The 21,997-nt window shown below is 44.2% G+C and overlaps 1 protein-coding gene across 4 annotated transcripts in view; it reads left to right on the top strand.

Moving 5' to 3' along the window:
• Positions 1 to 21,997, top strand: part of LRRC8D (leucine rich repeat containing 8 VRAC subunit D) — a 122,728-nt gene that overhangs the window by 6,534 nt on the left and 94,197 nt on the right. For 3 of the 4 annotated variants that reach the window (XM_019414099.2, XM_019414101.2, XM_019414100.2), the window contains exon 2: positions 15,631 to 15,782. The exons of the other annotated variant lie outside the window; for it this stretch is intronic. The gene's annotated coding sequence lies outside the window, so the exon portion shown is untranslated. The remainder of the gene's footprint in view (positions 1 to 15,630; positions 15,783 to 21,997) is intronic. 4 annotated transcript variants of the gene reach the window in all.

Here is a 21,997-nt window from a genome sequence, read left to right as displayed (position 1 = left end):
GACCAATGTAATGGTACCTAAAAAATGTAGACATTCCTGCTAGAATGGAAGCTCCAGAAGGACAGGGCCTTCCCCGTCTGTTTTTTGATAAAAATATTGGGACTTAATAAAATAAAATAAAAAATAATGGGATTTTTAGTATCTGGAAAGAAGACTGCAAGGAGATATTATTGAAACCCATGAAACCGTTAGGATAAGGATAGGAGAACCTGATTGTTCCCCTAATCCCAGCAAACCTGAATGTGGTATTTCAGTTGCCTGCTTCCTTGTCTCCATGGTCCAGTACTTGTCAGTGTGGCAAGGGCAGGGAGATATCTGTATTGTTCTGCACGGATTTCCTACTGCCTCATGCATGGCAGGTCCTCTGTTCATATCTGTTGCCAGAAGGAATGCACGAAGAGGTATACGTTAAAGCTTTATAATACGCAAGTTCAGGATGAAGGCAAAAAAATATGGCACCAGTTTTTCTCAACCCTGGCTATCATCAGAGTCAGTCTGGGGAATATTTTTAAAGTTACTCAAGCCCCATCTATCGAATCAAAATCTCTGGGGAGTGGGGGCGGGGGGAGTTTCGTGTTGAAACGAGCTCTCCTCCACCCCCCCAAGTGATTCCATGTGTAGAGCCAAGACAGAACCACTCACTGTCTTTTGTACACAGAAGTCTGGGTACCCACTGAAGACAAAAGGTTTTGAAACATTCGTGGCTGACAGGCTCACAGTTAGTTACTAAGACAAAGAACTTTAAGGATACATCTGTGTCCTTGGAAGGTGATGACCAAGGCAGTGGATGGTTCACAGGGTGGCCCGTGGTGTTTTCATGAGGTGCTTCATCCCCAGACTGGATGGCATAATGAGCCAACTTGAAGTCTGTTCCTGAGCAGTTGTTTCCAGGTTCCATGGTGACAGTTGCACCAGCCTGTGGGGTAAAAGAGTAAAAGCAATGCGGCAAGCTTTTGAGTTTTGATTTTAATGCTAAGTTTATTCAATTTCAAAGGTCTTTTTAAAAAATCTTGGGTACTTCCTACTTTGAGGTGTTAATTTTGTTTCCTCTTGTGAAGGATGGCGATGATCGCTTTTTTAAGGTCATCTCTTGGTCACCCAAACCCTGGCAGTTTTATGACAGCCTTCCTGTAAGATTCTACTGGTCTATGAAATTAAGTGTGGGAACTACTACTGCTGAGGTTTTCAAGATGTCCATATCCTCCTGTTGACACCTGCTGTTGTGAAGGCTCACAGATATCCATGGTAGATGCCATTATGAACATTTCTTAAAACCCTTTTTTACTTTCCTCTTCTGCTTGCTGGTAATAGTCAGGAACACTGCCAAGGAAGGCTTCACTCCCCAGCAACCCATAAATTCCATTGCTAAATCTTAGCGTCAACAGATCACCAACACTGCAATAAATTCTACAAAGGAGGGAGAAGAAAGGAAGCGCAAGACCACCCTCCCCTCTGAAGGATGTTGATCACCAGAAAGCACCAGATCTCCAGATCTCATGCAGTGGAGACAGGACACATTCATGCCATCCCACTGTGTATGAAATACCATCAGTCAAAATCCTCTTTACTGATTGTTCCAAGCTTAGTTTTAAGAGATATTTAAAAATTAAAATTGTTTGGAAAATGGTCTCCATGATGCACCCCACTAAATAAGCTTTTAAAATCAATTTATTACCAGATGTAACTAGTTTTGTTTTGTTTTGTTTTGTTTTTTAACTTAATTGGTCAAGAAGTAATTGGACAATGTGTGGACTACCCCAAATTAATACTAACAACTGTTAATTAGGCATTTTCTGATTGTCCAAATGTATGCCCTGAAATTTACATGCATTCTCATTCCATCCTCGAAGCAATCCTGAGTGGAAGGTAGACTTACATCCTACCTTACAGATGAGGTAACTGGGGCTTCAGAGGTTATGTGATTTGTAAAAAAAATCACACAGAAATGGTGGAAGTGGAATTTGAAATTAGCCTTGTTATTTCAAAGCCCGTTCTCTTATCTACTGTTCTCATTACTCTTGTATTCTTTGTATTCATTTTATAATACCTATTCATATTCTTGCCAAAAAAAAAACCAAAAAACAAAAAATGCCAAGAAAGAGAATGGGATTTTGAGGTCTAGAGGGACCTCGCAGCTTGTCCAGGTCATGCTCCTCATTCAGGGGTCAGATCTGAAATGTGGGGACAGAGGCCGTAGAGAGTTGAGCCCCAGTGACACCTGCATCTTCTGGTTTCTAGGACAGCATTCTCGCCAGCACACAGGGTTTTAGAAAATAGCAACCAAAATAATACCATTTGAGTGAAACTTTACCCTAGAATTGAGAGGGTAATTTAAAAGCACTTGTTTTGGTGACTTCTCTAGCCCTGTTCTGTTTTGTCACCAGTATTGGTGATGGAATGCCACTTGTAATAGTACATACACATGAAGCCCCCTTCTCCTAAAGAGATCAGCCTTACAGTAACAGCTGGACACAAATATGTCAAGATGTAGCTGATATTTATTAAGGTGTTAATACCCAAGTGCTCGCTGAACAACTGCTATCACAAATATATGCAATTAAAAAAATAATCATATCTGTATTCCTCTAAATAGACCATGAATCAATATCCAAATATCTATATCCTGTGTTTATATTGTCTTAATATAGATTTGTTATGATCAAGTATAATTATTTCAGCGGAGTGAATTCATCCTGCTAGAATCTCTCCTTTCACGGTTTTATTTTTCATACTAGCATTTGGCCACTAATAAAGTACAAATTAGGAAATGGTCTGCAGCGCTAACACAGATTTCACAAATGCACCCCTTCCTATACACACAGGTACAGAGAGGGAGGGAAAGGCAGAGGGAGGGACACTTTTCTCTCTCTTTAGCCTAGTTCTTTTCAAATATTTTTCTATTATGGGGCATTTCCCATTTCTCTTGGTTCTAAGTTCTTTTCCTTATAAGTCATTTGTACCTGGCAAAATCTGTATGGAGCCAAAATTGGGTAATTGCATCTGTAGTTTCTGCACTAACTAGAGGGAGCATTAGGGTGGGTGGTAGCTCTGCCTCGGGTCTCAGGCAAATACTAAGCACTGCCTGCAGCAGGCCTCAGGGAAGATGATGTGCAGCAGCTGGTCTTCAGCCTCAGGGTAGGGTGGTCAGGAGGGAGGGGGCTGGACCCGGGCTGAACTGGAAAATGCAGGTCTGCCTGAAGGGGCTCTGTTTAGCTGATCTGTTCAGCAGCCAATTGTTGGCCATATGGGAATGTGGGCAAGTCTTGCCAGATCTTCTGATTTTTCACCGTAAGCCAGAAAATCTGGATTATTACTTTAAAATCTCCTGATTTTAAAAGATCAGCTAACTCAACATTTTAAATAAGAACTTCCTGCCGACCAAACAAAATGTCTTTGTGGGCTGAGATACAGCCTGCAACCTTAGGCCCTTAGAGATGGATAGCCCTAAGGGGCCAGGTAAACAGAAGCATAGGATGTGAATAAAACCACAGCACACTTGGCAAATCAGTTTAAGTGGAAACAAATCAAAACTTGATTTCCTTCGCACACCCCCCCCCCCCCCCGCCACCACCCCCCTCCCTGGCCATGTACGCATAAAGCAGAAAAACTCAAAAGCCGCATACTTTCAATGATGGTAACAGTTTCTGCCCTTTAAATTTGGTATGTTTGAAGTGAATGCATTTGAAGGGTTGTCTTGCTTGAGGAGTAACAGATTCAGGGAGAACGGTGTAGTTTGGGAGGGAAGGAGCTAGGCAAAAGTGATTCAGAGCTGGGGGCTGAGGGGGCAGGTGGGCTGAAGAGCAGAGAATGAGGGGTGAGTACCACTTGGGAAGTGAAGAAAGAGATCATCTACCCCCCCAAAGATAAGGGAAGGGGAACATTTATTTATATCTCAAAATTGATTTGGGGGTGATAGGGAAGACAGGGTTAGGAGAGTCCTTACCCAAGAAAGGGAAAATCATGACCTGATACATACTGAGAAGTAGTGTGGGATCTCTGTGGGTGGGCAGAGTGCCATTATTTCGCCATTGCTAGTGTGTGCGCATTAATTTGTGTTGTGGCTTCTGCAAAAGGAGAACCGGAGTGAGAAGGAAGGTGAAGGGTTCATGTGAGAAGGGAGAATGTAGAAGCAGAAGAGGACACTGCACAGCAGCCAGTACCAAAAAGGAAACCCGGGAAAGTGTTTGCATTGCAGAAAGTTGGCTGTGTTGGGATCCAGAGCGAGGTGGCCCCCCAGCTCGCACGCGGCTCCCCGGGGCTCCAGCTTGTTTTGCTTGTGGAGGGCTTGCATGCTCAGCGTGGCTTGCGGCAGCCCCCACACCCCCGCGTATGAAGTTAGCGACAGCACGACCGCATCTGCCCAGTCGGGGCTTGCTGCTGGGGAACAGTGGAGGCTGACTTGCCGCCCCTTCTCCCCGGCTGGGTGCCTCCATGCAGGACACGACCTCAGACCTGCACTGTGACCCCCACTAACGCTGCCGCCTGGTTTATCTGCTCTTCTGGGGAGAAGCCTTCCGTCGTTCGCCTAGAATAGGTCGAACAAATGCCCTCTCTGAAAGTGGAGAGGTTCAGAGAGGTGACACTTTAGCGGATCTCTGTTGGTAGCGGATCTCTGTTGGTAGCGGAGGCTACACTCCTAGCCTGAGAGGGGGATTTTTAAAAGCATTGTTCTCTTAATCATCCCGAGCATAGCACATTGTTCCTGGAATTTCAGCATTTTCTGGGAAAGAACTCTTTTGATTCATCAGCAGGTTCTATTCCAGTCCTTAGGACTGTCATCCCTGGGTGAGCTGAACCATGTCCTTCTCAGCTGGTGAAACTTTAAATTTTTAACACTTTGGTTGCTTTCAGAATAGAAGACGCATTTTAAAAACGTGCCCTCGCATCAGGGTAATGCAGTGAAGGTCTTCGGGGTTTTTTCTCCTTATGGAAGCCAGTTTGTAGTATTGAGAGAATGGGTGCAGATTTCCTTGCACTATTGCTGGGAAAAAGAACAGTTCTTCGAATTCCACTGTTTGTTCTTCCAGTGCCTGCAGTCCACAGATGGGAACCCAGAAAGATCCTATCAGGAAGTGAAACTTGTAAATAATCTTTGTGCTGGTGTGGGGCATCATGGATCAACAAATGGGACAAGAAGTCTTCTTGAAACTTCTTATGAAATACACTTTGAAAAGACCACAATCTTAGCGATTCTCTTCTGGAAATAATAATAGGAAACATCTATGAAGTACTCACACACACCTGGCACTGTTTGGAGCACTTTGCATGTAGTAGCTCATTTGCCCCTCACGATGGGCAGAGTGCCCCAGTGTGGACGCACTTCCCCGTGACCGTGGGCAGCAGTCAAGGAGCTCAGGCGTGTATTGGGGGTAGTAGCAGGGCAGTGATGGGAACCAAAGCCCTTGCTGCTTCAGGATCCGTCCTTTCAAGGATTGCATTACTGCCTCTTGCCCTCTCTCCCGGCAAGGGCCTCAGATTGGCGTTAGAAACTCTTTTGCTTTCCACATTACCTCAGCTTTAAACTCAGGATCAAGGTGGGATTTTAAAAAAGAATGAATATTATACTCCTTCCCTAATTGCTCCTCCACAAACAGAATGAACAGAGTTGTCAGGAGCTGTTTCCATCCAGGAACAGAAAGCTGATGATCTTCCTGGAACCATGTTCTAGCATCTTGGACCGCTCATCCTCGGGGCTGCCGTTGGGGCCTTGCTGCTGTCACAACCCTCACTCTTGGCACCAGAATCGTTTTTAAGAGCACAAAAGCTGTTTTACGTTTACCTTTACAACTAGTGGGTTTGGAATGCTTCTGAGAACCCTAAAAAAAAAAAAATTGTTTTTCACACTTAACGTAAGGCAGTGGGAGGTCCATGAGTCTGGAGCTTAGGGACTTGAGTTCTGGTCCTCGCCCTTTCTTCTACTGACCATGTGACCTTGGATTTCACAGGACCTGGATTTCATCCCCTTGGGAGTGATGGGGGTGAATAGTGGCAATATGACTGGTTTCGTGAGGGTAAGGTGCTATTATACAGGACGGTAGTTTATCAACAACAGTAGTTGTGTGTGTTAGGCAGTGACTGGACCAGTGTGTCCTTTGTGAGCCGTGGAAGTCATTTTCCATGGGTGAGCGGTGAGGTGGATGCTTAGGAGTACTTGGGAAGGTTTGTGTTGATGTGAACTTCTTCCCTTTCCTGTTCTTCCCTTACCTGTGTTCTAGTGTGGACGATAGTATGGGTGTGGACTCAGTTTCTGGCCCAAACTCCATTTCCTTGGCTTTTCCCCCTCCTACTTTGGGCTCGCCTCCAGTTTGCCTACAAAGTACTGTTTGTTGTGAGGGTGAAGCGGGCGATTCTGGGCAGCGACACTGTGGCTGCAGGCAGTTACTGTAGTTCAAAGCAAAAAGCCAGGCTGGAGTAGGAGGGACACTGACGGGGCTTGTGCATTAGAATTTCGTACACTGGTTTTTGAAGGAAAGAAAGGGGGATAAGACATGACTTGTCACTAGGAACGTTATGAAATGCCCTTCCTAACGGAACGGAATTGGGTGAGGAAAAGAGGCCTTTAGGAAATCACTGCCTATTACTCTGAAAGCAAATGCTTTTTTTTGTTTGTTTGTTTTTTTTGGTGAAAGCAAATGCTTTTTGAGCAGTGTGTCTTGTGCTACATTCTAGTAGGATACAAACAAAAATAAGAAATAATAAAAACAGGTGTCATTTTGGTGAATTTTTAGGTGGTCCATATTGAGCCAAACATTTTTCATGTTTTATCCTCACTTCAGTCATGGAGATAGGTATCATTTGTTGTTGCTGTTCCATTTCAAAGATTACAAAATTGAGGCTCACTCTGTTTAAATAACCTAGCAAGGGTCTGGGCACCTGGGTGGCTCAGTCAGTTAAGCGTCCGATTTTGGCTCAGGTTATGATCTCACAGTCTGTGAGTTCAAGCCCAACTTTGGGCTCCATGCTGACAGCTCAGAGCCTGAAACCTGCTTCGGATTCTGTGTCTCCGTGCCTCTGCCCCTCCCTGCTCATGCTCTGTCTCTCTGTCTCTCTCTCAAAAATAAATAAAGATTAAATAACATACCAAGGGTTACAGTGCTAGTAAGTACCTGGAGGAACTAAACTTTGAACCTGGATCTGTCTCTCATCCACAGAATAAAACATGAGTTACATTTCCCTCCTGCTTTCAGGGAGGAGACTGGCTTGTGAACAGTGTAGTATAATTGAGCACAGTGTGCATGCAGTATATGCTGTAACCCCTGCATGAACTAAAGTTTTTGGACATTTGCTTGGAGGAAAGAGAGACTGACCAAGAGTCAGACGCTTAACTGAGTGAGCCACCCAGGTGCCCCGAGACTGTAAAGACCAGTGAAGATTTCATACACACAGAAGAATGGTTTCAGAAAGGACCTTGAAGGATGCAATAGACTGGGACCGTCAGGGTGGGAGTGGTGAGGTATGGAAATGACAAAGGAAGTATGCGGTGTGTTTGGGGGAATTGATGCTGTGACAGAGTGAGAGATGTGGGAGAAAAGGAGAGCAGAAAAGCAGTTTGGGACAGGTTACTGAGGGCCTGGAGTGTCCTGCTACAGAATTTGGACTTCGTTCCATTGCCTTTGAAGGTTATTCCACTAAAGGTTCACGAGAAGGGACTTTATTTGCTTTAGTCTCTGACTTCATCGATGGTAGCGTGAAGAGAGGAGTAAATGTCTGCAGCAGGGATTCCCCAACTGGGCTGCACCTTAGGTCACTGGGAGTTCCTTAAATGAACAGAATGGCGCACTCACCCCCAGCAGTGATGCTGATGGTGTAAATCTGGGGTGGGGCCTGGCCTGGAGGATTATATTTGAAAGGTGCTTCTGAGTGCAGCCAGATCCAGGAATAGGTCCTGTGGCCATTAGAACATCGGGGACTGGGGCTGGACCGAGCCCAACAGTCATTGTGTGGATAATTTTGAAACGATGCGAGGGGGCCAGTGATCAAACCTTGGAGAAGATCTGTCGTATATGCTCTATAAATCTTAAATAATAATCTCAGAACAGGGTCATTTCCACATAAATTTTCCCATTCATGTCTAGAATGTAGTATGGCTCTAATCTTTATGCCTGTGTGTTCTATTTGCCCTTTTTCTTTTATTTAGAGGGAAATGGAATATGTAGGATTTTCTCGGTGACTGTTCATCAGCGCAGTCTCTCAGGATGTGAGTTCTGGAGTCCACTGCCTCAGGCAGGGTGGCTCGGTGCTCACAGTTCACTTCAGTCTCTTAGGAGTTGGCCGAAATGCTGCTCACTTGTCCATTTCCTGGGACCCAGCCTGAACCGAAGCCTTTTTTCCAAATGTTGCAGATCTCTCTTACTCCCCTTTCTTGAGTTCTAAATCAACTATTGACGTTTAAAGTTTAGTTTCTGCTGGGAAGGCAAACAGTTCTACCAAGGGAGAAGCGATTTCTCAAGATTAAAGAAATTTGAAATTATAATTTATGCTTAAAAAAATAATGTTAGTCCAAGTTTTAGCTCTCCTCTCTCTTCCTTCTCTACTGTTCTTTATCCTGCCGGGTGTCTGCAAACCATTCTCATGACCTCCTGCCTGTGTGGCATATTTGTAGTGGGGCCAGATTATACATACACCACTGACTGACTTTTTCATCTGACCTCCAAATTCAGCTTTCGAGCCCCTTCGTTTCTTTGAATTTTGCTAACAAAGTCTTCTTGTTGAAAGGAATATTATTTCTCATGGAACTGTATTGATGGTGTGTGGAATAATAGGAGCATGCTTTTTAAAGTTCAGACCTAAGGCCCCCAAATCCTAAACCTCTCCAATTTGCTGTTGCTTACTTTATACTTTGGCATTTCAGGTCTAGAGGTGGTTAGCACCCATCGGACATCCCAGCCCCTCCCTGAAAATTAAAAGGAGCACAAAAATGAAACTGAATTCCTTGTTTTTCTTCACCCCTCGGTTAATTTAACGGACTCCATTGGCTCGCCCTCATTTGCCCTTTTTACACCTCCCAAATTAATGTTATGTGCGCCTTTGATTAGAACGGTGTGAGTAATTTCTGAGTCGCTTTTGAAAACTGTTCCTTACGGTTCTTTTCTTCACCATACCAGTAGATCTGGCCAGTGTTTTTCTTTCTAGCTGCTTAACTCCTGGGTGGTTCTTGTTGCCACATAAGTTTCAGTTGATTTAGTGATCCTGATTTCATGGCACACTGTATCAAATGCTTCAGAAAGATCAAAGTACACAGGGATCCTTGGATTCCCTTCCGTTGCTAACTCACTTGTGCTGTAGCCAGGCAGTCCTGGAGCCTTGCAGTCCAGGATTCTGCTCAAGGCGAGGAAGCAGCTCTTCTCCCTGGCTTTTCCATTCTGCAGATATCCTTTCCTTTCCTGTATTCATTTATTTAGCAACATGTAGTGGGCTGTGTATCTCTGAGCCCCTTCAACCACTTTTTGCTGCAAAAAGGAAAAACTCTGAGCCTTTCATGTGCCATACCCATGGGACTATTCTCCCCATGAACTTTCATGCTGGAAACAAGCCCCATCTAATTGTACCTTATTGGTAGTAAAATGTGTTGGTTAAAAGTAGACTCTGTGGCCAGCCAGGCTGCCCGAGTTCTGCTATTTGCTAACAGTGTTACTTTGGACAAATTGTTATCTTTTTGTCTGTTTCCTGATCTGTAATACAGAGGTAGTGGTAATTCCTACCTCATAGGGTTGTTATCAGGAATAATTGAGTCAGTGTATGTAAGTGGCTAAAATTTGTTTAGTTAGGTTTAGTTTAAACCTTGGTGAATAATCTTTCAGAAGTTTATAATAACGTTTCTGGGTTTTCTAGGCATTTTGTTACTCTTGTGTGCTGTTTGCCTTAGCCATTCCATTACAAGCAAAGGAAAGAAAACTAAATCAAACTATCCGATTTTGCCACCTTAGGGTTATTCATAAATTGCTTTTTTTCCTTTAAGATTCCATTATAATAGGGGCACCTGGGTGGCTCAGTTAAGCTTCCGACTTCAGCTCAGGTCATGAGCCACATCAGGCTCGATGCTGACAGCTCAGAGCCTGGAGCCTGCTTCAGATTCTGTGTCTTCCTCTCTCTTTGCCCCTCCCCTGCTGGTGCTCTGTCTCTCTCAAAAATAAACATTAAAAACATTTAAAAAATTTTTTTTATGTTTTTATTTTTGAGAGAGAGAGAGACAGAGCCTGAGCAGGGGAGGGGCAGAGAGAGAGACACAGAATCTGAAGCAGGCTCCAGGCTCTGAGCTGTCAGCACAGAACCCAATTCAGGGCTCGAACTCATGGACCGTGAGATCATGACCTGAGCTGAAGTCTAAAGCGTAACCGACTGAGCCACCCAGGCACCCCATTAAAAAGGATTTCTTTATAATAGATAATTGAGAATTGATATATTCACTAGAACAGTGATGTGTGTGAATTATTCCCTCTCAGCTCCTATAATTTGGTACCTTCAGATGTGTACAGATGTTTATGATGTTTATGTATTTTTTAAATCCTTTTTAAGAACACGATTTTGTTGGTAGTGTAAGTTTTATTTGTTTGACTTGTTAGGAGCAATCCTTTTAAGTTGTTGGATTTTTCATATATTATTTTTTAAATGGATGCACAAAGAGAATTAAATTTTTTTAAGACTGTTTTTAACTAAGCTCTACACTCAACGTGGGGCTCAGACTTATAACCTCAAGATCAAGAGTCACATGCTGGCCTGGCTGAGCCAGCCAGGCGCCCCTAAATATTTTTTTTAATAAGGAAGCAGAAATACTCACTACAGAAGATCAATAGACAAAACGTGCCTTCCAAAGAAAAATGTCTTATAGGGCAGTGTTTAGTCTACACAATACACATCACAGTCAGCAGTCAGTAAATAACCCACGGCTGTCCACGGCTAACAGTTTGTGCCAGAACCATTTTGAATACTCTTAACTTGTGTATAGGTATTTGCATTTAGTCAAACTTATGTTGTTTCTTGCTATTCTTTCATACTTATGCTCTTTAAGTGACTGCCCATCAGCCAGGATGGCCTACTTTACTTATATATTTCCATACTAACTGAAGAATGAGAGGGAGACTAGGAAAAAATGTATTGAAATTTTGATCATCACAGTATGACCTGTAGATCTGTCTTCTTTATTATTTCATGAAGTAATATTCAGCCACAGCCCAAGAGCATATGTAACCTAATTTGTATGGACTTGCATTGCCAGGGTTTAAAATGAGTTGGCCTGTTGCAAAATACACATTTACAATTTACACTTTACAAAAATTTGGCAAGGTGATGAAGCCACATGATGCAGCTAAGAGAACATTACAAGTTGGGTTTGAAAAGTAAGTAAGAGTCTTCTGAGTAAAAGTTGTGTAGCACAGAACTATAACTCCACAGCCAAAAAGGCACCCACTCGTTTCTCTTTAATTAAAAGGAGGAAGTACAGACCCAGGGTGAGTTTTAGCTCCATTACCTGCTGCTTTGAGAAAATGACTTAACATCTGTGAGCCCCACTGCTTCTTCTCACATAGGGTTAGCGACCCTTCCCTGTAAAGGCAGTTCTGCAAATTCAGTGAGGCAGGGCATGTGAGGGCCCCCAGGTCAAGTTCCTAATTCTGTGCAGCCTGGGTGAGTTCCTATGTGTGATTGGAAGCCTGTGACCCTGGGGCACTGGGCTGAGAGGTCTACCAGCCCAGGTCTATAGTCACCCTGGCCCTGTGTTTCTCCTCTGTGGCTGGCTTTTCGAAGTCCTGCCATGGGGTGCTCCAAGCAGTGCTTTCCTTCTCAGCTCCTTCAAAGCCAGGAAACCCCTGTGCCCAGAAGGGACCCTAAACCATCATGCAGGCAGAATTTTTTAAAATGGTGTGTACCCCTTTACTACATTTCTGCTGTGGGAAATGACACTCTGGCTCCTGGAAAATGGCTCATACCCCTCTGTGGGTAGATGCCAGTCTAGGCAGCCAGTTGGCTCCGAGGACGTCTTCCTTGAAAGCCATGGCCCAGGTTCTGCAAAGGCTGGGAGGTGAGTGTGAGTGCCAGAGACGTCCTTCACCGAAAAGCCTGTTCCAGGTGCCATCCTGGAAGTGCAGACAGACAAGGACACTGACTGAAGGCTGCGAGTACAGAGAGAGACCGTCTCTTAGGTGACCAGACAGCTTGTCAGTTTTCTTTTTCTTGTTTGCAAAATCCAGCCGTAATAATGACCAAGAGTCCTCGTACAAAGAAATCTGTGGCAAACATTTTTAACCACCAAAGTAAGGTCTTTGTCTTTCTTTTTTATGATGAAGGAAGATAAGCAGCATCATTTGAGACATGAGTTTATCATCTCCTCCTCCACACCTCTTAGTCCTCAGAGAAGCTGTCTCTCGTCACTTACTTTGGAGCTTCCAAAATGGCTTTCACAATGTTGCCATCTTCATCCATGGACTGTCATACCTAGGGAGTGGAGACTCTCAAAATGAACTTCCAATATCCTTCCAAAATCAATTTTATCTCTTGTGGCATGATTTGTACCTACTAGGGAGCATATTTTTTCTCTTCCTAGGAGGTTGTGATATACATAATGTATGTGTGTGTGTGTGTGCGCGTGTGTGTATGTGTGTGTGTATTTATTTCTCAACAGGTATAAGGTAGAAACACTTCTCCATGAAACACAGAAACACAGAAGGTGCAGGAGAATAGCTGAACAAATGGGAAAGTATGATATGGTACTTAGACCTTGTGGCTCTTAGGAAGTATGTGTGGGACTGATGCAGTCATAGGAGTGTTGTATGTATTATCCAAATTGTAAACTTTGGGATCCATGCAAGTTAATTTAAGCATGTTTCCTTTGGATTTTCTTAGGAATTCGCTTTTTCTTCAGAGGTTTTCCTTCTAGGCTCTTGGAGTCCTAATGAGTAACAGAAATGAAGGTAGGGATACCAAAATGTATTGTATTGTATTGTATTGTATTGTATTGTATTGTATTGTATCTATTTTATTTTATTTTAATGTTTATTTTTGAGAGAGAATACACACACGAGTGGGAGAGGGACAGAGAAGAGACAGAAGATTTGAAGCAGGCTCTGCACTGACAGCAGAGACACCCACATGGGGCTCAAAATCATGAACCCTGAGATCATGACCTCGGTCAAAGTTGTGCTTAACTGACTGAGCCACCCAGGAACCCCCAAAAATGTATTTTAAAATAGATTGTGTCCTCAAAAACATGGTAACATTGACAGTTTTTTTTTAAATGAGAGAGAAGTGAGAACAGTTCTGAGCTACGTGCCTTCCTTTCTGTTGCCTTCCCACCGTGTACTTTATGGAGGGGGGGATATGGTAGTGCTTTGGGAAAAAGGATGAAAGACATGAAGAGATCTGAAAAGAGATGAAGAATTGACAAGTCTAGGGAGGCAAAGGACTGGGAGAAGGAAAAGGTGGCAGCCAGGGCCCAGCGGGACCCTAAAAGGATGCTGAGACCCCTCAGAAGTTTGTAGTGACAAGCCCTCATTAGACTGGGCATGCCTGAAGGATGGGGATGTATCTCTGCCCCCACCCAGCCCCCGCTGCCCCTCTTGAACTGCTCTTGCCGTGCACCTGCGCATGTTCCTACTGCCGAGTGTGCTCCTTAGGGAGGGGGCAGGCAAGGGCAGGTGAGATGCAGTTCATCTGGAGACAGGATAAACTTTCTCCTTCACTCTCTGCAAGTGCCTGGGGTCTTGCCATTGCCAAGATTCTTAATCGCCTTTCTATATGTGCTCTATTTCTTGGCTTGTCAGGAGGGCAATAGCACACTATTACAGGTGAGTGTGAGCTAAGCGCTGAAGCAGAGAGGAATGGAAAAGGAGAGAATTTCAACAGTTTCACTCAAAGCTGAGGTCATGTGTATGTTGTTTTATTTTCCCTCTTAAAAAATCCCAGTTAGAGAAAAGAATTCAGGGAACAAATATTAGTCAGCTGATTAGGTTCTGAACTTGCACAGACTTTGTACCTTGGCATAAGAGTGGCTATCCTAGAACCTTTTGAACTTTTGCCATTGAGTAATTCTGAAAAGGCTGAAAGAGCCAGTCGTAGGCACTGGGGAAGAGCACTGTGTCCTCTGCTTGGGTAATAAAGGTACATATTATTGAGTTGGGTAAGGACCCTAGGTAGTCGAACAGGGTTATAGCATGTAAATTGCAGAATCATTTAGAGATGAAGAAATGGATCACAGATGGTCACTGGGCTTGATTTGTCTCCCAGGATTCACTATTGTTTTGAGAATTAGCAGAGTGTAGAGGAAATGGCCCAGATTTTATACTTAGGAAAGACCTGTTATTCAGCTCTCCATTTGACCACTTTCTAGCTGAGACATCAGGACAGTTACTTAACTTCTCTGACCCTATTTCCTCAGTTGGGAATAAGAGAATAGGACATTCATAGATCTGTTGGGAAATGTTGAAACTAAGAGCTGATTAAAATGAGATGCTGTCTAGCCAAGAGTAGGAACTTAATGTCCATCAATTTCTACTTCAGTCAAAATTTGGCTTTTTATATAGAATAATTGCCCTACTCTCCATGTTGAGTTTTGAAACATGAATGAATTTTATTTAAGCCATCAGCTTGTGATAAAAGGAGCTGTTTATCCAAGACAGGCCTGTAAGTACCTTGTAACCCAAGAAATTTGTGTGCAAGGACAGAGAGGGTACAGATGAAGCCATCCACATCTGGAAGTCCAGAAACCAGGCACTAAACGCACATACAAACTCCTAGGGCTGGCATGCTCTGCATATAGCAGATTCTTAAACCATCTGTTTATTAATTTTTAAACATTACCCCGAAGTTCACCAAAGTCAGAGGGTAGCACAATCAACCCAAACTCAGAATTTTGGAACTGCTTTCTGATTTCATAAGCACAGAGAAATCCTTAGTTGTTCATTGAAAGAACGCACTATACCACTGTCTTCTGTGTGGGATTGGTATCCGTCATGTTAGGGGACTGTGAGCTTGAGGTTGGTGCGCCTAGAGACCGTAGCCCCCCTGGAACGCTCTCCCCGCCCCTCCACCCCAAGTTCGCGGCAGTGTGCACGCTCTCTTGACTCAGCCAGGCGCAAGACAAGTAATTTCCTCCCATCCTCGGGTCTTTCAGTTGCTGAGCTGGAGTGAATATACTGGGATGTGGCTATGCGCTTTACAATTTTGCATAAATCCATCCTCCACTCCCTGGAAAGGCTGGGTCCCGTCTTTACACCTTCCCCTAGGCGATTTTGTTCCACGGGCGGGGGCGGGGAGGAGAGGAAAGGAAAGGAAAACGGAGGCAGACTACACGCGGCACCGCGCTCTGCGCGCTCGGGAGGAAGCGTGCAGTTCATTGACTCGGTACTTGTGGGGAGGGGAGAACCGAGGCAGGGGCTGGAAACGGAAGGGCTGCGAGCGCTCCGGCCGCGAGGCCTCCGGCAGGGGGAGGCCCGGGCCTCGGGGAGCCACCTCGCCAGAAGCCGGTGTAGCGGGTCAGAGGACAGCGCCCGGAGGGACCATGGCGAGGCGGGCGGGGGCGGCGGTAGTTATGCAACCCGCAGCCCCCCTGTGTCCTCCCTCGCGCGGGTCTGCGCCCCTCCCTCTACTCTGCCAACACTCGGATCTCTAGCTCTTTCTCTCCCCTGTGTTTTCAAACAGGAAGTGCACGGCTGTCTGTAACGTGCCGGGTCCCAGGATGGAGGAGTGAAGTCTCTGTCGCCGCTGGTGCCAGCCTGCGGAGCGCCCCCCTCCCCCCGGAAGCCAAGTCCCCGGAGAGCGCCCTGAGGGAGCAGGGTGGCCGCCTGGTCCAGGTGCGTGGGGCCGGGTCGGGGAGCCCGCGGGCCGGGCGCTGGGCTGTCACTGGCTGCCGCCCCTGGGTGCCGCCGAGCCTGCTCTCCAGCTCCGCGCCCCAGCCTCACTCGCGTGCCGCGGTAGCCTGGTGGCACCCCCCTGCCCGCCTTCGTCCCCAGGGGTCTCTGCCCAACTGTGGCCTGCTGCCCCGGGCGTGTTGGTCCCCCGCCCCTGGAGGGCGGGAGGGCTTTGGGCTGCCTGACGCCTGCGGGACCTGCCCGGGCTTACTTAGCCTAGGCAGGCGCTTTCCAGGCGGGGCTGCCTTTGCCCGGGAGGTTTCCCCGAGTCCCCAGCTGCCCTCTCCGCCCTCACCGCCGCCTCCTCCCGCCACTGCTGCCCGACGCGGGGCGCTCTGTTGCTCCGAAGTCTCTGGGAGGCTTGGATGTTACGAAGGGTAGCGTGTGAGAAGTGGGGACCTAGGGAGAGAGAGAGACGGTGAGCGAGGTGTAAGGTGGAAAGGGGAGCAAGAGTCTTGGTGCGCGGCTTCCGAAAGCCCACCTTCTCAGCGGAGCCTTGCTGTCTGTTGGTGTGTTTGTTTGTTTTGTTTTGTTTCTGTTTTTTTGGGGGGGTTGGGGGGGTGGTTGGAGCCAGGCTTTCAGAACAGAGGGAATTAGTGATGTAGACATGCGCTGGAAAGGTAGCGACCAGGAATGAGGGACAGCTACTTCTGAGGTGTTTAGTCTGGTGTCTGGCTGCTTAACTCCAGTTGTGGTTTCTCTCAGCCAGGCTCCCTTGCTCAGACAGAAGGTACTCTTAAAGGTATGAGCCAGACGTCTTTATTCATTATATTCCATTTTCCATCAGAGGAACATGGAGAATGACTTCTCGCATTCACCAAGTAGTTTATAATTTCACATCTGTGTCTTGCTGCATCTCGGATGTTCCCAGGCGGAGAGCACAAACTGCTCGAGAAGAGGGTGGTTTCATGCACAGGCTTAGTGCTTCTTCATTTCCCTGGCAGCTCCGGTCTCTGCAGACTAAGTCAAATTGACTTCTTCCCTAATGAAAGCCTGGCCTTGTTTCTCTGCCTATATTTATCTACCTGGTGAAACTCCAGTCTGGTGGAGAGCCACTAACGGAGGTTGGATAGTTGAGAAGAATCAGTTTAATGGCAAGATTGGCCTCAAATGCAATGTTTGAACAATGTTAAAGCCAGTAGCGTCCTCCTACTCTTATTTTAGAGGAAGGGATGTGAGCAGAGGACTAGAGGGGAGGCAAGTCAAGAAGGGTCTCTTTCTACAGCGTTGGAGGGAGTGTGTAGAATCCCACTACCATGTGCACTTATTAACTCCTTCACCTTATGGGGAGGCTAAGCTTCATCAGGGAGCAGCGTTCGCTGTAGATTTAAATTCGTGATGTCATATGCTGGCTATGCTATTCTAATTTGTACCTTTTGTAATAAAATATATTCCCCTACATAACTAATTTTGCTTTGAAAGGAAAATCTTCTGTGGTCAGGTAGCCTGGTAAATTTGTACTGCCCTCTCTCTCCCTTTTTTAACGCCTGTCATCAGTGATTTTAATTCCGTGATCCCATTATTCCAATAGTCCCTCAGAACTTTAATCCCTTTTAGAAAGCAGCTGCTTTGAGTGTTGCGATAGTATCAGTAATTGGCATAATTGCGTTAGCAGTAAATAGCCAAGATACACTGTGAGAACTGAGCAATTAATTTCATCTTTCTCTAGATAGATGGACTTGGATGTCTTAAATTTGAATTTCATTGTGATATGTCCGTGTTTAGGCCTCTTCTCTTTGCCAGATACATGACATGATTAAAACAAGTCAGTGAGAGGGACTCTTGAAAGACCTGTACAACCGTAGTGTTTTGTCTCTCTTTTTATACCCAAGTATACTCCTGGCTCTCCAGTTCGTTAATTTATTTGAGGAGTGTCTTCAGTTCCCTCTGCTTCAAGATAAAATAGAACAGCCTTTGTGACTCTCCAAACTCATACCCTGTTTAGAGACAGGATTTGCTCCCACCCTAGGAAAATTTAATATTAAGTAGTAACCCAGAAATAATGATAATTGATCTTAAGAGCTCTTCATTTTCTGTTGACAGAGCACATTTTCTAGATCGCATTTATAATTTGTTACTCCCTTTCATAGTCTGGTGAAACAGGTCTTGTTCACTCTGTTTTGTGGAGAGAGGAAACTGAGGCTGCGGAAATGGGACTTGTAAAATGGGACTACGTAAATGGGGATGCTGGGACGTCTTTTGATGAACACGTCCTTGGCACATCTGTAATCTGGAAAGTTGCTGCCTGAGAAAGGGATGTCCATGCTGATTCAGGTGGTCTTTCGCTGTTCCCAGCAAGCTGGTAATGACCGACTCCAGACTGGCCTTACCTACGTCTTTGGATCTTTTCCCATAACCTCTACCCAGAGCTGAGGGGTTTTTGTTTTGTTTTGTTTTGTTCCCACATCTGACATTTACACTTCCTCTGTGTTAGTCACTAGATTTAGCTGTGTTTGTATCAATCTGATCTGTTTTCTGCTGCCAGAATTCTAATGGCATATTTTAATTTACAGATATTTTATGTCAAGTCTTAGTAAACTGTCTCTTTTTGAAGGGTCAGATTGATTTTTAGAACAGAAAAACAGTACTTCTGGTTTAACCCTAGAACACTTTATGTCCCAGAAAAGAAATAATAAATTATAAAATGATGTGTGGGACTGTCTCTACAGCCCACTACCATACATAACGTACTACCACCGTATATAGCCCTGCAGCTCCCACCCCAGTTCAGGATACCCACAGTAAAGGTCATATCACAGGGGTGACTGGCTGGCTCAGTCAGTAGAGCATGATCTTGGGGTTGTGAGTTTGAGCCTTATGTTGAGCATAGAGATTATAAAAAAGAAAGAAAAGGTCATATTACAGAACAACAATAGCAAATCCATGTATGCTTTAAATTCTATGTTGAGTAATTTTGTAGTATTCTCCAGATGGAAATAAGTTTATTTCTTCTTATCTTTGTGATGCTTAAAGTTAAGGTTTTCTTTAGCTAATATTTTATGCGGCATTAAGAAAAACATAAAATTGAGAGTACGTTTTTACTGGGAAATGCTGCATGCAATATTTATTTTGTCTTCAACAGAGTATCTGTAGTGATCTATAACTTCTATTCTTTAGAATTGTACCAAGTATCAGAAGGGGAGAAGGTGGGAGAGGAAAGAGATAAAAGTAAGTGGTCTTTCTTTTATAAATGAGGAATGAAATATGTATTTTTTCTTAATAAACAATGGACTGCCATTTCTGTCTGTCTGGGACAGTTCCAATAGCTTGTGAATAGGAATGAAAGCATACTAGCTTTGATGTTAAATGCCAAGGAGAAGTTTGTGACCAAGAGAGGGCTAGAGTAGAGATTGATTGTGTTAGCATTTTCATTTTTTCAAAACCCTCTGGTTTTTTCATGTCCATTATATAGTAAAAATTGTCTTCTATTGGAAATTGCAAGCTTTAAAGCAGTGGTTCTCAACCCTTCATGCAAATTGGGAAGCTTTTATTAATACTTAAAGATTTCAAAGATTTTGATTTGCTTAGAGTTTTACTTCTTATTTCTGATGATTGCTAATTTTGAGTGACAGAGGTACTATGTGTCACTCAGCTGAATATATAGTGTAAATAATGCCTATAAAATCTTCTTGTACTTACACAGTAGGAGTATATATCTATGTGAGACGTGGGTTCAGTGCACTGAAATCTGCCAGCACCTTGAAGTGCATGGGCTGGAAAATCAGGACCAAAGTAAAACAACTGCTCCGGGCTAGGGCTGGCGAAATGGTGATTTAAATGTACAGTCTGTTAGCCATCAGATTATCAAGATACCAATCTCCATCTTTCTTGTACATTAAATAGATGATGTGTAAAGTCCTGACTTTGAATCTGATTTTGTTTCCAGGTTAATTGTTTTTCATGGTCAACTTTGAGGTCTTAGAAGTACTCAGTTATGGATAACTGGAATTCTTGTAAGATCATTTTCCCTACATTACTTCTGTGCATATCTTTTCCTTACGTTAATATAGTCAGGACTCTGACACCAGTTGCATAATCGCCACTGGTTTAAGTACCACCAGCAGCAGCCTTATTTTCATTTCCCAGAAGCTAAAAGAAGCTTCTTCTCAACCTTAACCTTTACAGTTTTTGATAAGTACATGGAAAGAGATATTATTTTTCCTTATTTTGTGGTGGAAAAAATGGACACCTAAGTTCCTACTGAATCAGTCTCTTTGGTTTCCATGCCTGTTTCTGCGGTTTTGGTGTTCTGTTAAAGACAGGATAGGCCGAGCACCAAAACTTATTAAGGTTAGTGCATAATGTCTTTTTTTCTGATTAAACAACAACAACAAAAAATCACTTCCTACTTAATGAACACTTCATGTGTGCTAGACCTTTACATGGATTGTCTCTAATCCTCCTGGTGTTGTGCACAGTGGATAATCTCCCTGTTTTATAGGTGAGGAAACTGAGGCAGGCAGAAATTATAGCTTACCCATTCACAGAAACAAGTGAAGCCCTGGACTGGGATCCAGATTTCTGATTCCCCATGCTAAAACTGTCCCTCCTTCATATCTGCATCTTTCTGTCCTTAACCTCCCTAGTGAAGAGAAATGATCACACTTCGTTTAGTCTTAAGTTTAACTTTGCCCTCTCAGCAGGGGTTAAGTTACAGCCACAGAGCATATAAAGGCATTAGGAAATTAGGGACGTGGAAGAGTTAAGGTTTTTATGAATATTTTTGGCTTTCGCACAGTATGTATTCATTTTTTGCCCTAAAAAGCCTAGATATATTGACTCTGTTGGTGAGAGTGTCTTGAGGCAATATTGGCCACAAGCAGCCCAGCTGGATGTTAGGCTGTAAGCGTATTGGTTTTACTGGGAACTCTGCAGTTTGTTGGCAGGTTTGTATCGCCACCAATACTGCATGATGATTTCTTTTTTTATTAACAAATTTCCTGATGTTGGCCAATCTGATAGATGTTATTTGTACCTCATAGTTTAATTTTGCCTTTTTATGACTACAAGTGAGGTTGAGCATCCCTTCCTTTTGCTTAATTTAATTTCCCTTTTCTGTGAATCAGGTCTCTTGCCCTTTTCTGATAAGTTCTTTGAAAGAATTCTTCTAGCATTCCTGTATATTCTAGAAATGAATCCCTTCTCTGCTTTGGGTATTGTGAACACTTTCTCCCAGTATGTCACTCGCCTGATAACTGTGTAGGGTGACTTTCATTAACAACAACAAAAATCTTTAATTTTAATGTAGGTGAACCCATCGGTTTTTTTGTTTTTTTTTTTAATTTTTTTTTCAACGTTTATTTATTTTTGAGACAGAGAGAGACAGAGCATGAACAGGGGAGGGGCAGAGAGAGAGGGAGACACAGAATCTGAAACAGGCTGCAGGCTCTGAGCGGTCAGCACAGAGCCCGATGTGGGGCTCGAACTCACGGGCCGTGAGATCATGACCTGAGCCGAAGTCGGACGCTTAACCGACCAAGCCACCCAGGCGCCCAGAACTCATCCGTTTTTAATGTTATTGTGGTCTGTGATTGAGTCATTTCAGGAATCCTTCCCTGTTCTAGGATCATACCATGGTTTAGTCTTCCCTCACTTTATTCAAGTTTTATAGGTTTACTCTTGAGTTTTTAAACTATTTGGAATTTAATATATGAGGTAGAAACTATTTATTTGTGAATGAGAGAGAGCATAAGTAGGGAAGGGGCAGAGGGAGAAGAAGAGAGAATCTTTAAAAAAATTTTTTTTTAATGTTTATTTATTTTTGAGAGAGAGAGCATGAATGGGGGAGGGACAGAGAGAGTGGGAGACACAGAATCTGAAGCAGGCTCCAGGTTCTGAGCTGTTAGCACAGAGCCCGGCGTGAGGCTCATACTCAGAAACCGTGAGATCATGAGCTCAGCCGAAGCCGGACACTTACCCGACTGAGCCACCCAGGCACCCCAGAAGAGAGAGAATCTTAAGCCCAGCGTAGAGCCAGATTCAGGGCTCAATCTCACGACTCTGGGATCATGACCTGAGCTAAAATCAAGAGTCGGACACTGAACCGACTGAGTCACACCAGCATGCACATTTTTATTTTTTAAAAACTGGTCATGTTGTGAGTCAATTTGACCAACACTGTTTCCGAAATAATCTACTCTTTCTCTACAGTTGGTGCT

The sequence above is a fragment of the Panthera pardus genome, unplaced genomic scaffold (genome assembly GCF_024362965.1).
Source record: "Panthera pardus isolate Hobbes unplaced genomic scaffold, ASM2436296v1 HiC_scaffold_11, whole genome shotgun sequence".
In the NCBI taxonomy this organism is placed as follows: domain Eukaryota; kingdom Metazoa; phylum Chordata; class Mammalia; order Carnivora; family Felidae; genus Panthera; species Panthera pardus.
Note: the sequence above shows the minus strand (reverse complement) of the source record. Positions and strands in the feature narration are given on the sequence as shown.